Source organism: Lagopus leucura, unplaced genomic scaffold (assembly GCF_019238085.1).
Source record: "Lagopus leucura isolate 7727_CA_CO unplaced genomic scaffold, USGS_WTPT01 Super-Scaffold_100022, whole genome shotgun sequence".
Classification (NCBI taxonomy): Eukaryota; Metazoa; Chordata; class Aves; order Galliformes; family Phasianidae; genus Lagopus; species Lagopus leucura.
In genome coordinates, this window is record NW_024962275.1 from 2,848,642 (window position 1) to 2,863,935 (window position 15,294).

Consider the following 15,294-nt stretch of genomic DNA (forward strand, 5'->3'; position numbering starts at 1 on the left):
AAAAAAATCAGATCAGTTTAGAGAGAGCTTGGGAAAAAAAAAAGCAGCCCAGAGAGCAGCTGCAGGAAAGCTGGTGTGCCTGGCTATCCCCATAGGCCTCTCTTTAATATACTTCCCTCAGCATCTCCCTTTAAGGTCAATGCTTTATAGCCCATAAAAACAGAGGACCTTTAAAAAGCATTAAGCTCCTCCTGACTTTATCGAGAGCAGTGCACTGAGGCCAAGAGCATCAGGTGTGCAACGAGGTCTGAACACATCCTCCCCTCGTGCCTTAGAAAGCTTTTTTTTTTTACCATAGACATCACCTTCCCCCAGCTGGGACTGCAGCAGGATGCTCTGCCTGGGAATGGGCTCTCATCCAAAACCAGAGGCCAGAGAGATCCCAAAGAGTGGTACCAGGTTTGGCTGTGAAATTGATCAGACAGCACATCCCCAAAAAGGGTCCTGTTTCCACCCTCTCCATTGCTTTTATAAACATCCAGCTCCATTGACCTTCATAGTAATAATTATGGCTTGCACCTGGGTAAATGACAAAAGCATAAGCTCTGTCATTGGTTTTAATTGATTCCTCTTTTACTGCCTTTTGTAATTAATGCCAAGAACGCTGTCACAGAACCTGTGCCCAAGGCTTCCATGGATAAGGCCCTGCCCATGGAGCTCCCCTGCTGGGTGTAAATCAGAGAAACAGAGAAATCAAAGGAAAAATTGCCCATAGTGACACAGCAAAGGAACACAAACTGGGTCTTCTGATTCCCATGGTGTCTTACCCTGACTTGGAAAACACCTGCAGAAAGTTGGAAAGGGCTCAGAGCTGTGAGGTCTGGAGATGCTGCCCTGGGAGGGAGGTTTCTGCACACAAAGGGTCTTTTGTCTGATAACAGAAGCAAAGTGATAGTCCACAGTGTGGAATGGAAGTTGGAAGAATTCTGACTAGAAAATGGAGCTGTGTTCCCTCAGGGGGAGGTGAAAGGGCTCAGCTGGAGGCATGGAGATCTTCCATTGCTTGGCGCAGTTAACTCAGAGCCAAGAGCCTTTCCAAAAGAAGCTTCCTGGCTCCTCCACACATTGCAGATGAGATGTCACTGTGTGATAGATTTTCACCTTATCTTTCTGTAGGAATTGCCTAGGGATCCCACCTACAGCAACTGGGGCTGAATTTCTCCATTGAAGTCAACACAAAGGAAGGCAAAAACGGTTGTTTCTTGGGAAATTGGCCCAATCCAGAAGATGGACACTATGGGTGGAGACAGCTGGACAGAGATGTTCCCTGCCATACATCCAGCCTGCCAGTGGCTTCTCATTGCCATTTTTCTTCCCTTAAAAAGTGAAAATATTTTGGGAAAGTAGCTCCTTTTTGCTGCAAGTTTATCCAACATATCATCCAAAGTGGCTTCGGGCCACTATCAGACACAGCTCCAAAACAGTGCATCTAAATGAACGCATTTCCTCCTGCTTCATTACCAACTTCTGAGACTTCCCTGGTGAGGATCCCAGCTCAGCTGAGCTCAATTTCCATGGGGAGAGGCACAGGAGAGACAGACGTGCTCCTTTAAGGCAGGGCTCCACGCACCTCGGGCAGAGCATCGCCGGAACGTGATGCGGCAGTTGCTAAGGTAACAGCACCAACATATTTTTTCATGAATAGCAAAGCAAATTGTCATGGAAGAGTAAAACCCACACGCGTTGCCAGGATATGTGTTCTGTTGCCCCAGGGTTACAAGTATTTACAGGCTGTTTTATTTTTTTTTCTCTCCCATCTTGAAGAACGCTCCTGTGTGTGCCCATGTACTGCTGATGTCCAGGAACACCTCGGTTGCAGCTGCCTTTGTTCACTTCCAACACAGGCATAAAACAGAGGTGGTGCATTTGGCCAAAGCATTTGGCAGAGGACTTCATTTGGGTCTTCCAAAATGCCCCCACGTATGATTCTTTGCTTCACTCCTTGGCTGACCTTGGTTTATGCCTCCTAATTGTATTAGGCTGCTGATTCGGGGTCAGCAAGGCTGCGTCCCACGTGTTTTACTTGCTGTGTTAGCATTAGGGGTTCAAAATGCACCCGAAGGACTGAGGAAAGAAAAACAAGATGCATGTATGGATCTGAAAAGACGGCTTGCTTTTTTCTAAGTTTTAGAAAACAGCTCTCATTCTCTGCAGCCCTTCACCTCCCAGCTCAGCAGCAGGTGGAGGAGCAGACTGCCAGACTTCAATCCATCACCTAATGCTTTGGGGAGACCAAGTGAGAACAGGTCAGCAACCAGCAGTGCACATCAGGAATGGCGAGAACCAGCCTCTTGCATTAGAAACCAGAAATAAAACAGCAGCTGAAGAACTGTGGAAGTGCAGAAGATGAATAGGAAGGGAGCTGGAACAGAGCACTGTGTGGTTGCAGGATTTTCCTTCAACACAAGCCATGGGGAACTTCCTCGTTAAAACAATATGGGTAACAGGTTCCTCAGCTCTCTGCTGTTTTGGTGAGATGAGCCCATCCCCATTGCTGCAGCAATCTGGGATGACCCTGAGGCACAGCTCTCAGCTGCACTGCCCCAGGCACTGTGGGCTTGGTTACAGCTCTCTCCCTGCAATTCCTGTAAACAGCACACAGACCTTTTGCTTTTGTGCCCTGTGAATTCCTGGAGCCTTTACAGGTGTATCCAACATTTCCAGGTGGTAGCACAGCTAGTTCCACTGGAGGCATTGCCTTGCCCTTTGTTTTTGGTATGTTGTATTTTTAACTCATCAGATGCTTCTATCCAAGCCTCACAGTTGGAAATTTTGTTTTAAAGAGCAGAACAATGCCTTTTCTGGTCTGAAAATAATTCAAGGACTTGAGCAAGAAGGATAAAACCTCAGCCAGGCCACGCACTGTGCAAACATCCCTTCCTTCCTGGCACTGAACAACGGCTTTGCGTTTCTTCTTTTGTGCCTAATAGATTCTCTTCAAAAGAAAAGCAAATCCTCCTTAGCTGATTCCAAAGGGTTGAACTCATCCTACAATCAATGCTTGCTGGCTACAAATTCCTTAGCTGTCCCAGCCAGGCAAAACCCCCTCCCAGCATGGTTTCAGTGTTTCAGGCACCTGAAGAGAACCCAAACTTTCTACCATGTTATTGTATCAACAGGTGGGGTCAACAGGAGGGTAACGGCAAACATCAGAGTCTCATTGAGCACGATTCACACTGGGAGGATTGCCTCGTGCAGCTCAGCCTGATTGCTTCAAAATAGCACAGGATTGTGTGAGCTTCTTGAGAAGCCACTTGCTCTGTGAGAGCTTTCAGGGAGAAAAAGAGTGGCTGGGAAGGGTTGGAGTCACACTGCTGTGCAAAGTTTACCTCTTCCCATTCATCTGCAGCATGTGGATCACAGACCAAATGCTATTATGGGGCTTCCAAGTGCCCTCCTGCACCTTCCATGGAGGGAAGGCAGTGCTTGCTGCTGCCCAGGGCTCTGCTTGCTCAGGTGTTTTGTAGCTAATGGGAAGAAACCTCATTAAGGAACACAGATAAATAGGAAAAAAAAAAAGAAAAAAGAAAAAGAAAGAAAAACAATGCACTCCTGAAGCAATATTGACTCACTGGGGGGGAAGTGCAGACAACAGCTTATGTCGCTAAAAAGACCCGGGTTTGTGCTGCTTTGGGTTCAGCATTTTAGCCAACTGTTAGGAACTTCAGAGTAAATCTCAGCATTTCCCAGGGCCCAGATTGCACATTGGACCATATACCCTGAAATGTTTTTATTTAATTTGAGTCCACATTATGCTGCCTACATATGGTGACACACACATTTCATTTTATGTAGCAGATGCTGCTTTGCTATTGAGAATGTAATATACTGAGTATATTATAGTATCATTTGGTTTAGGGTAACGGCAGTGTTTCTTAATTCTGATTAGCCTTAATTTTAAACCTGATTTCCTAAGGAAATGAAGCTTACGAGATCCTGTTCTCTATGCATGTGGTGCGTGATGTGCATCCCTCTCTCGTCCATCGTTCTCCCATTCCTTTTGAGTTCACCCACCATCCTCGAAGCAGAGTGGGAAAACCTGGGTTGTTTCCCCTAACTCTGCACAAAAAGACTTCACAGGGGAGATGGAGTTTACCAGCCAGGCACAGGAGTCCTGGGGAACTCAGCTGACAGAGCACTTTCCCCTAAATCGTAAGCATGTATAAAAATCAAGGAGCTGAGGGTAATGAGGCCACACTCCCATAGCACCCAGAAAGAGGGATCAGTCAGACTGAATTGTGCTGCTCTGCACAGAGTCAAAAGCTCATCTCGGTCTTAATTAGAAGCTAATTAAAAACTGCAAGTGATTTTCTCTTTGCTGCTCTCTCTGCTGGCCCAAAGGTTGAGCTGCAGACATTGGATTCCCACTCTGACAGCATTCACATTGCTGCAGGGCAGCCCCAGAGTGAACACCAAACACGGTGCAACTTGGCAACAGCTCCAGCTCCATCCTGCTGCTTGTGTCCGACTCATCTGCTCCCATTTTCAGATGTTTTCCTCAGAATTCACACTTGGGTTGGCTGAGATCTTTTTAGAGGCAGCAGGGCACAGCTGTGATTGAATTGCACCATGACAGCCAGACGGCATTTTTAATGCAGCCAGTATTGGTAGTATTCTGTAATTCTCTGTCACTTCCCAGCAAAATATCCTGTTTAGCATGTTAAAATAGCACCCGTTCACCCTAGGAGCTGCACGGCCCCACACGCGTGAACTCTGTCTTGTTACAGCACCAATTCTGCCAAGAAGGGCCATAAACAGCACTTAGTGATGCATAATATATGAAAATGGCTCATGCTGAGCTTTTAGATGCAGAAGGATTTTTTTTCTCTTAATACTATTACAAGATTCTCCTTCAGCCATTGAAGCACCGCCATAAATATTTAAAAGCTTGTTTGAAATACCCAGTCAGCGCAGAGTGAATATTTATGGCCCCCAACACCCTAACCTTTAGATTTAGGGTACGGCATACATAAACCAGCCTCATTAAACCATACACCACAGGTCAGCCTGGGGATCAGATCAGCACTTCCAAGCTCCTTCTGAACATCTAGCGTCGCCAAGATTCCCAAACAGCGCAACAAACAGAGGCTGTGGTTGGACCCGGATGACTGCCCACCGTTGGGGGCAGCACAGAGATGAGCAGAGCACGGATCTGCCTCCTTTTATTCCCTTCTCTTAGGGACGCCGCCAACCCAAAGTTGGCCCAAAGGACGAAACGGCAGCGAACGGCCCGGCGCTGGCCGTGGTGCTGAACGCAGAGAGCAAACGCAGCGTCGGCCGTTCCCAGAGGAGCCGCCCGTGGGTCCGGCTGCTCTCTGCTCCCTTGGATTTGTCCCTCTGTACTGCTAAATCCCCAGTGACACAGAGCTGGAGGCGTACAGCCGACTTTGGACCTCACTGCCTTCATTCAGGTTTTGCTAGCAGACCTGCTGTAGTTATATACTTCAATCAGAGATTTTCGAAACCTCTCCATGTATCGCAGCTGGTGCATCTTTTCCTTTTTTTGTTCAGTTTCTGGAGAATTATGACTCACACTCAGCGTTTTCAACCTAAAGCCTTGCATTTCTCCTGCACGCTCAGCCCAGATCTCTCCTCCCCCAAAGGCTGCTCAGGATGGGACTGAGACTAGAAGCAGCCAGCATCCAGGGAAGGGACTGCACAACAACTTCACACTTCTCATAATATGGCCTTAAGAGCATAAAGGCCCTTCAGATCAGCACGTACTCAGGTTTTTGAAATGTTCCACTGATTATAGTTGCATATTTAAAGCAAGTAAACACTGAGAAAATAAATGCAAACGGTTTGAGCGTGGTAAGCAGTGACCTGCAGGACCCAAAGGGTGGCACCTAGAGAAATCCTATTTGAGTTGCTGAAAAAGGCAAATGGTATCAATGTTATATCTGCCCAACATCGCTCAGGGACATAGCAGGTGTGCTGGGCAGCCCTGGATTGCCACTGTGTGTTGATGGGGCCAAAAATGTGACCTATAGAAAGTCACTGGGTATTGATATCCATAATTCACAGATGCTCCTGGCAAGAACTCACAGAACGCTGTTAGCAGCTCTGCCCCGATGAAGGTGAGGGAAATCTGGCAGTGGTGAAGTGAACAAGTGTTTAAGTTTCTGGCAGTTTATGCTCCAGTTGGACCATGTGGCCAGAGTCCATGTGTTAAATAACCCAAACCCAGCACCAGTGAGCAAGGAGCAAGGCTAAAGTGCCACTTAAAGCTTAATAGGGTTGGTAACAATTGCTGGTTACTCAGTTTGGGCAGCCACACTTAACACTTATCGCAACAGGACGTCAGATGAGCACCACTCAGCTGCCTCTTGCCACCCTGGGGGGAGAACTGCTGTAGGGAGCATTTGCAGCTGGGTTTTGTGTGTGCTGCCATGCTTCCAAGCACAATTTTCCCATCTAGCTAGTGGTAATCAACACAGTGAAGGTACTTCTCTTGCCTTGCTGATGATGGGCTTGCTATGTTTCACACCCTCTTCTGGGAGATGTTCCTGGTCCCCTGCCCTATCATTGCCCTAATTGCCCTGCTACCAGTAAATACCTTCCAGGCATATGCCTCAGATGATCCGTGGGAATTGAACTTTTTTTTTTTTCCCCTGATATTTCTAGCTTTGTTAGTTGGAATTGATTCTGCTTCTATGTTAACTGGAAAATAAACAAAACCCCAGCCAAGCTGGCTGCATGCCTATTGCTGGGAACCTGCTGAAAAAGATGAAAGATCCAATATTGCAATTAATAGGTCCACAGGGGTGCTTTGAGAAGTGCTCCAGTGTCCTCACATTGCCATAACGCTTTGCAATGCCCTCAGTGCTCCCTTCCAGACCCAAACAAAAGCTGCTGCAGATAATCCCTGCACTACCCAGGCTTGCTCCCTGTTGGGAACCACACGGATCTGCCTTTCTCCTCCTGTTAGTGTCCTCCCAAGGCTGCTGACAGCCTGCAGAGTCACAAGGGAAAGTATGGACATCTTTTCCTACTCTCTCTGTCTAGGTTCCTTGTTTCCTGTAGCTTGGGGAGTCAGAATAAAAGTAATACTCATTTCTTCCTACATAATGGTTGAGAAGTGCTCAGACGGGCAGTTACACTGATCACAAAAGGCTTTTATGGGTGGTGGAAGGACTCAGGCGTACAGAAATGAGTGCTGGCTCTGTGGAGTTAAGACTTTTTGGGATCCAGCTCCCATTTGTGGTAGCAAAAGCAAGGGAAAAAATTGAATCTGTGAATTTAGACCTATTGATGTTCCAGAAGAATCTCTCCTCCTCTTCTTCCCAGCTCCTTCCTTCCCTGCTTCTGGGAGCCTCTTCTTTGCAGAGGGAAAGGTTTTCTCAAAGACATCCAAAGGAATACCCAAGGAGCCTTGGGAGCCTCTCTGGCTGCTCTGGATTCGTGCTTTCCATGCTCCAAATCCTGAGTTTTCAGTGCCTGCATAGGAAATGGCAAGGAGCTGATGGAGTGAAACCATTTGCAGGAAGGCAGAAGGTTATGTGCATCAGAGCCAACCCTTATGGGTGTTTGACTAGCAGCTGTTCGTAAGCACTCAGCACATTAACAAGGCTGCCGCCACTTATTATGCAATGATCATTTTAAACCCTCTCCTTTTATTCCTCTCACTCCACGAGAACCCAAATGGAGCAATAAAACTCCCACCTGAGGGGGACAACTAATTACCTTTACCATTTGTCCCTGAGCCTGCTGCTCTCACTGCTGGGAAGCCAGCACCCAGGGCTTTGACTGTGCTCCATAGGGTGATCAGCACAGGGACACCCCACATCTGCTGCCTCTCAGGGTGGCAAAACCTCAATGCAGGGCTGAGGGGGACAGTTTAGAGCAATCCCATCCATATCCCTGGACAAAACATCTCTGGATTGAAACCAGCCCCGCTTTGCTTCTCTGTCCTTGGGGGATTCCAGACTCACGCTGTGCGAGGGAAGTTAAACTGTTGTTTGCACTGGCTGAAAGGCTCTCTGATAGCAGTGTTTTTTAAAAATTAAATGCTTGTGTCCAATTGTATTTGCATTGTATAATGTCCTTCCCCAATGCAATCACTTCAAATCACTGTTCTTCAAATCCTCAGGGACGTCTGCAGTGAGCAGAGGGCCCAGGTCAAGTATAAACCTTCTGGTTTATTTGGGAATGTGTGTGTCAGTGTTACCACTGCATTAATGAACCATGTAAATCACAGCCAGTTGTTAAATAACAGACAGGAGGAGGAGGGGAAGGCAGAAAGGATTTCGTACCTCTTACAAGGAGAGTTTTGCAACGACAAGAAAAATCTGTGTCAGTGTTGCAACTCGCCAGCTTGGAGGACATAAGTTTCCCATCCAAATATTGCTTCTTCAGAGGCTCTTGCTGCTCCCAGGAGATTCTGCAGAAATTTGTAAAGCCCAACATTAGCATGCTTTTAGATGGGTATTGCAGAAGGATAATGTGAATGGAAATTTCAGATGATTAAGAAAAAAAAGAGATGCAAGCTGCTTGTTTTCTTCTTTAAGCTGCATTGGGATGCAAGGGTCAGAGTGACATCCATCACCGACTCCCAAACTCACAGCCATGTCCCTGGTTTGTCAATCACCCTTTGGTTTGCACGTGAACAAACCTGCTGAGAGTGGATCTCTTATTTCCATGTAATACACAGCTATTACTTCAATATTAAAGGAAAATACAAGGGGAAGCTGGACCACCAGGCACGTTGCTTGGCTGCAATTGTGAATCTTCACTGCTGCAGATGCACAAGATCTTTGTACAGCTCAAATCTGCTCCTATTCCTGCTCCCTTCCCTGAGAACACAAGCCAGGTCTGTGTAAGGCAGAACTGTTATTTCAGTTACCATTCTCCTAAGTCATCTTCACTTAGGAGATAGTGAAGGAGGGAGCAGTAAATGCAGGAGAAGCACTGGGGCAACAGCAGAACTAAGCTTGCTGGGAACTTTCAAATTCATCATTCCTTTCCTACAACAGATGAATTGTATCATAGGAAGGAGGAGAGAAAATACAGGAACTGCAAGAGTGCTTTTGCTATTTTGCCCCTTGATGCTGCTGGTACACCAGCCTCCTATAGAGAGCAGCAACCCTGGTTTGGAGCCTGAGGGAGCCATGACTTGGGCTGCCCTAACTGCCTTCACCCTGTTCATTCACCCAGAGCCCTATCTATTCCACTTAGCATCCCTCTATCCACACAAACTCACTGCACAAACCCAATCCATTTCCATCTCTGCTGGCCCACAGTGCACAGCACTGCTGCACGTTTTTCTTCCTATTCCAAAGTTGACACTTGCAAATACATGCATTTATACCATTTATACATCATACCATCTACTGCTGAGGTGTTTGGTTTTTTTAAACCAAGCTAGACTGAAACAGATACTCATTTTTCTATCTAATAGTGAGATGCCATCAATGCCTCAAGTTGCACATTTTGCATCTGCAGGAGCCAAGTAGTTATATGCTGTAATGATGAACCATCAGCTGAGACGTTGCAGAGTGACAGGGACATTCTGCATTTTACAGCTGTTTGAAAACAGTCCCTGGTCAATAAGCACTGATTTTCTCAGGAGGAGGAGACCCGGTTTGCAACTGATATATTCAGGGAAACAGCAAGCTTGGAGCTGGTGCAACACTGGGCAGCAGCACAGGGTGAGATGTCACTGTGTTGGAAATTGCCAACAATCTGTTCCATTGATCTTCCCCTAGATGTGTCTCACTGAGAACTGGAGCTGGAGAAGTGTAATAATAACAGGATTTTCTATTTTCTCCACTAAGATTAGCAGCTCTGGAGCTCTGTTACCTTACTCCTCCTCCATGATTTAGTTTTAGCTTTTTTGCAGCAGTTGATGTTGTATAATAATCCAGAGTAGGGATCATCCTCCATCCCCGAGCATGCAGGTGGCAGAGGGATGTCACCCAAGGGTTCTCTGCCTGTGCAGGCTGAACCCAACCAGCTGGGCACGAACAACAAAGCTGGATGAGACCCAATGTTTTCACTGCCTGAGCAATTCCAACACTTGCAACCAAGCAACAGCAAGGAAGCTTTCCTCAAAAAAACCCTCAAAGCTCCTCTGCTACCTCCATTTCCAAGGGGCTCAGCCCCATATTCCACTGAGAGAAGCATTGGACCCTGGGTCCACTCTTAGCAGAACGGCTGAATTTGTTGATGAGCTCTTTCCAAAAATGCAAAGTTTATTAAATCCAAGAGTAAGGAGGAGATGTTTTGAAATGCTTGATAAGAAACCGGTTTCCTCTAGGCTGGCAAGGCTTCCCTTCATTTTCACCCTCTGTGGAAGATTTTAGAGTAGTAAGGATATTAAATACGTCCATGTAATGCAGCCTCAGACAGCAAAAAGGATTAAAACTCGACTCCAGAAAAGGAAAGGAAGTCAGATTACTCGTCAAAATTAAATTTGCTTTTCGATGCCATTACTTCCTACATTAAAAAGCTCTGGGGATTAAGAGATAAAGAAGCTAAATCCAATCTGGAGACAGGCTCAGAGGGAAATGTCAGCCAGCCGGTAATCCCAGCTCTTTTCTTTAATAGGATCCTCCCAGAGTAAGAGAACGTGAGAACAATTATTTAATTCCATTCTGAATCCTACTTTTCTTATCCACCTGGCTCAGCATCACTGTTACAGTGGTAAATCAACCTGTGGCCCGGACCTCACAGCTCCCCACACGTTGTGCTTTCCCATCTGTGGGGTTATTTTTTGTGTATTTTGGTTTGTTTTTAAGAGTAATAAATAAAACACACAGTACAATGAAGAAGATAAAGTCACAGCCATAGAGAACAAATCGCAGTGTGCCCCAGCATCCCAGCAGCAATAAGCCAGTAACCATGGTTGCACCATTCTCTGCAAAGACATCTATTCACACAGACACACATGCATTGACTCAGAGAATGACTTAATTCTTCAACACGATACAAAAGATGGGAAAATCTCTACACTACCCAAATCACCAATTGATTCACAGTGAAGATTCCTTTAAACCAAGCACCAGGCAAAGGTCTTCAGCTACTACTACAGATTGACATCAGCAGCCAGTAAACACCAGAATGCTTTACAGCCTAATGAGAACCCTACAGCAAAGGTAGCAAAGCACATATTGTTAAGGGATGTAGTGGATGCCCCATCCCTGGAGACGTCTGAGGCTAAGGAACAGCACTCTGAGCACCTGGTGAAGCTGTGGGGTCCCTGTTCATTCCAGGGAGTGGGACCAGATGACCTTTAAGGGTTCCTTCCAAGCCAAACCATTCTATGACTCTCACACAAGCAAAGGGCAGATGCTCTAATTACCAAAGACAGAGAAAACATGGCTATTGAGGAGGGTCTTGTTTAATAAAGACCCTGATTACTCCTAGAGTTCAAGAGATGGGCAAAAAACAAATACCCAATAAGAGTTTTACTCATAGTAAGAGAGATAGAGAAATCATGCACCAGAGTTCAACTGAATGCACGTGTAACACAATGGAAATGCAACAGTGACAGCAAAGCAGAAAAATCCCAAGCTACAGTGAGCAGGGATCCACTCAAATACAACAGCCATTAACAGAAATAGCAAGGAATGAAACTACTCACCTTCAGAAGGCCTTAAATATGCAAGGATCTCTAGAGAAGCTTCTTTGCCGCTGCTGCCAACACTTAAATGAGACCTGGGTAGGGGTGGATCCTGGCTCCAGCCCTTCAAGTCACTCAGTGCATTGCACACACCTGAGCTCCTCTGGGTTGGCCCTGCCTTCCACCAGGTGCTCAATCACAGCTTCAAGCAGTGACTTAACATTTTCACTACAATATGTGAGAAACTGTGGGTCAAAAACTATTCATCTGGAGATTCTCTTCTTCTCTGAAAAAGAATAAATAAATTATATATTATATTAAAAAAAAAGAAAGAAACAACACAAAAACCAGCCATTGAAAGAAGTGATGGTGCTCCACCAGGAAGGAGAAAAGCAAAGACTGTACCGAAGCCCAGTAACTTCTGTTACTTCCTACTGGGATGTCATAGGGGTCAGCAGGAGCAGGGCTGACAGCTTCCACCTGGCCTTGAACATCAGCACTGCCAGACCCTGGGGACCCCCAGCACCTCCCATCCACAATCAAAGGCTCGTCTGTATCCTTCACATCACCAGACCCCCCCACACACACATCAAAAGGACAACAGGGCCACTTGCAGCATCTTCAGATGCCAGAGCCCAGAGATATGATAATTTAAACAAATAACAAGGGGCAGTGAAGGGAATAAACTGCAGCAAGGCCAGCCAAGTGGATTCACTTTAAGGGCTTGTGGAGCTGGCAATGCAGGTTGCATAGCACAGGAAATGTTCTGGGTGACACCGTGCTCTGGGATGCCACAGCCAGCTGAACCACTGCCAGTCGTACCCAACAAAGCCAAGGCAGCCCTTCGTGCCTGATGCATGCTTATTTTTATTTTTAATTAAACTAGCTGTAGGGAAATATAACATTTTCCTTCAGTAATTCATCCCCACGGTTCCCCTGTTTTGTCATTTTAATTAAAGCCAGCCCCTGCCACAGTTCGGATGTTTGCAGTGATCAGTATTAAATCAAGCTCAAGCCTTAGGGACTGGTCCATTTTCTGGGTTTTGATTTTGGTTTTTTCTTTTGGGGGGCATTCACAGCCAAAAACAAACAAACAAACAAACAGGGTCTGGGGCTGAATGCCTGAAAAGGATAACACAGCTAGCATGGATCTCCCTGACACTGTCCCCATCCCACATGCAGCTCATGAGTCCAGTGGGCACAGAGAGAGAGCAGCACCATGCCCCAAATTTCAGCCTAGGCATTCCCATAGCTGAGCTGTATTTATTTTTTTTGCCCAGGTACCCTATTTCAATTTTTCTTTGGAGAATGACTCTTGGTTTTAATTGCTTCTCATTAAACCCGCTGTTACCCTTCACCTTGCATACACAGAGCAATAGACAATTGTCACTACTACAATATAAAGGAGACAAAGGGAGCTCAATTGCCCGCCCCAGACCTGGCTCTGGTCATCCTTCCCTCCCTAGCAATTGTGCTATTTTGCAGCTGGGACTTTCCTTAGTGCCCAGCCTGAACCTGCTTTTCTTCCAGGTTAAATAAGTTGCCCAGAGCTGCTTTGATCATTGTTGCTGTTTTAATCAGGAGTTGTAAGGTATTCAATGTTTTTGTTAAATGTACAGCTTCAGAGAGAGGTAGTTGCATGGGACTTGTGCATTTCACCTTAAATAAAGCTCTCGTTGTTAGCTCTTATAGTGTCAGAGCAAAGGTGGAAAAGCATGACCTATGAATCAGCTAATGGCTCAGAAACAGAGAAAGGAAGGAAAGACAAAAAGTACCCAGGAAAGGTTTGTTAAATCTTCTTTTTCTCTTTTTTTTCCCCTCATGGTTGAGTGCTTTTTCTGCACTCAATTCAGAGAATTCCCCAGTAGCACTCAGTGTTTTGGACAACCAGTGGAGCCCAGAAGCTCACCATTGCCATGTCTTGAATTTGGCTCCCAGCTGCAGGATTTGCACAGTGCCAGCGCTGACTGTGAGTCCCCCAATGTTTTCTGACTCTGAAAGGACCCCCAGGGGCAGAACCCACCCTGCAGCCCCCTGAGGAATCAGCTCGTTTTAAAGAACACCCCCAAACGTTTGGGGAGAGAAAGCAATGGAGACCAACCCCTCCATGCCCCTGACCCAGGGGGGAACGTGGGGCTGGGAGAATGCGGTTACCCAAGAAATAAAAATTGAAGGCACAAAAAAAAAAAAAAAAAAAAAAAAAAAAGAAGAAAAAAAAGAAAGAAAACATGCATGTGCTCGTGTACAAATAACAGAAGTCTCCCCCCGAGCTTTCCAATTGCTGTGACAGACGGGCACAGTGCAGGAGGATGCTTGGAGCTCCGCTGCGGCACGGAGGAGAGCGGTGGCCAAGGGGGGAAGTGAGAAGCGGGCAGTACTGCCAGCCCCGGCTGCTGAGCCTGAGCAGATGGAGGAACAGGAGGGAGCACTGCAGAGTGAGTCAAGATTGTGATTTTGCACAGGAGAAAACCGTTCTTCTTAAAAGCAGGGAAGAAAAAAAGAAATAAGATTATCTCATCTACAAGCCTTCAAGATCACGGCAGTCGCAAGCCTGCTACAAGTCAAAGCTATGGAAATGGGGAGTCACGCAGCCAGAAACAGGATTGCTGATTTTTATCTCTCATCCCATACACAGACAAAGGAGGAGAGCAGCTGCAGCCATTCTGTGCCCTGCTCAGGCTTAAACGAAGCACATGTGAGAGGCCACATCCAGTCACTGCCCACCTACCTCACCTTGACCCCTAGAAAATAGGATCACTGCACCAAAAAAAAGTTGAAATCTATTTACCAAGACCCCAGAGAAATAGCTACTGCCTCCAACTGCCAAACAAAGAAGAAAAAGAGAAGGAACAAAATAATTGCACTAGCCTAGAAATGCAGGAAAAACCCCAAATCCTTCTCCTTTCTTTTACCCAGGCTTCTACAGCCCCCTTTTTAATGACTCGGTACTTAATTAATAGTCATTATAGTTATTCATCACACCTGATTCAGGCTTGGCTATGACAAGCTGTGGGGGCTTTATTACAGAGGAATGTGATTTAACTCCTTCCCTACCCAGCACTTCTGAACTGCTCCCTGCTCTTCTCCTAGGATCTGATCAATGTTTTTATCACGAGCCATACATCTTCCTGTGTCCTTTGGCTACATCTCATCCACCTTCCCACAAGCCATGACAACAGTTGGGGCATTGGAGCCTGCAAAGCCAGGAAAACCCCATTAGAGTGATTTTCTGCTATACTATTTCCAGGAGCATCCAGTCCTAGAATCTCAGGGGGGAAAGCTGCTGCTAATGGGGAAGATGCAATATCTCCCTGGAGCCTCTGCTCCTCTGCACCCTGGGGTTGTGATCCTTGGCTTTGTGTGCACTCCTGAATGGAGCAGCAGAAATTTCAGTCCTGTAAAGCAAACTGCTCACCCCCAGGTGTGCTGTGACTGGGGCTGGGAGCAGGCACATGTGCGTGTCCATACCTGGAGTGCAGAGCTGGGAATGCTGTACTTTTGCAATGAAATACCCAGCACGGAGCAGTTCGCTGAGCTGCCATTCCTGGAGCTTCAGGGTGAAGGGCTGCACCACACACATCTGCACAGCTTTATGTGAGTGCTACAGAGATGCCTGAGAATAAATTAAATGCATCCAACTCCCTGTAGAATGATGAATCAATCTCATTTGCACATCTCACCCACAACTCTCAGAGTGCTGATGCCGAGAAAAAGTTCCTCCAAGATCCCTTTTT

At 46.4% G+C, this 15,294-nt stretch overlaps 1 long non-coding RNA gene across 1 annotated transcript; it reads right to left on the reverse strand.

The window, feature by feature from the left end:
* Positions 1-5,397: 5,397 nt before the first annotated feature.
* Positions 5,398-11,720, reverse strand: LOC122184261. Its single transcript, XR_006180517.1, has 3 exons — positions 11,582-11,720; positions 8,253-8,380; positions 5,398-7,437 (listed from the first exon to the last, which is right to left on the reverse strand). It is a non-coding gene; the product is annotated as an uncharacterized LOC122184261 (long non-coding RNA).
* Between the last annotated feature and the right edge of the window lie 3,574 nt (positions 11,721-15,294).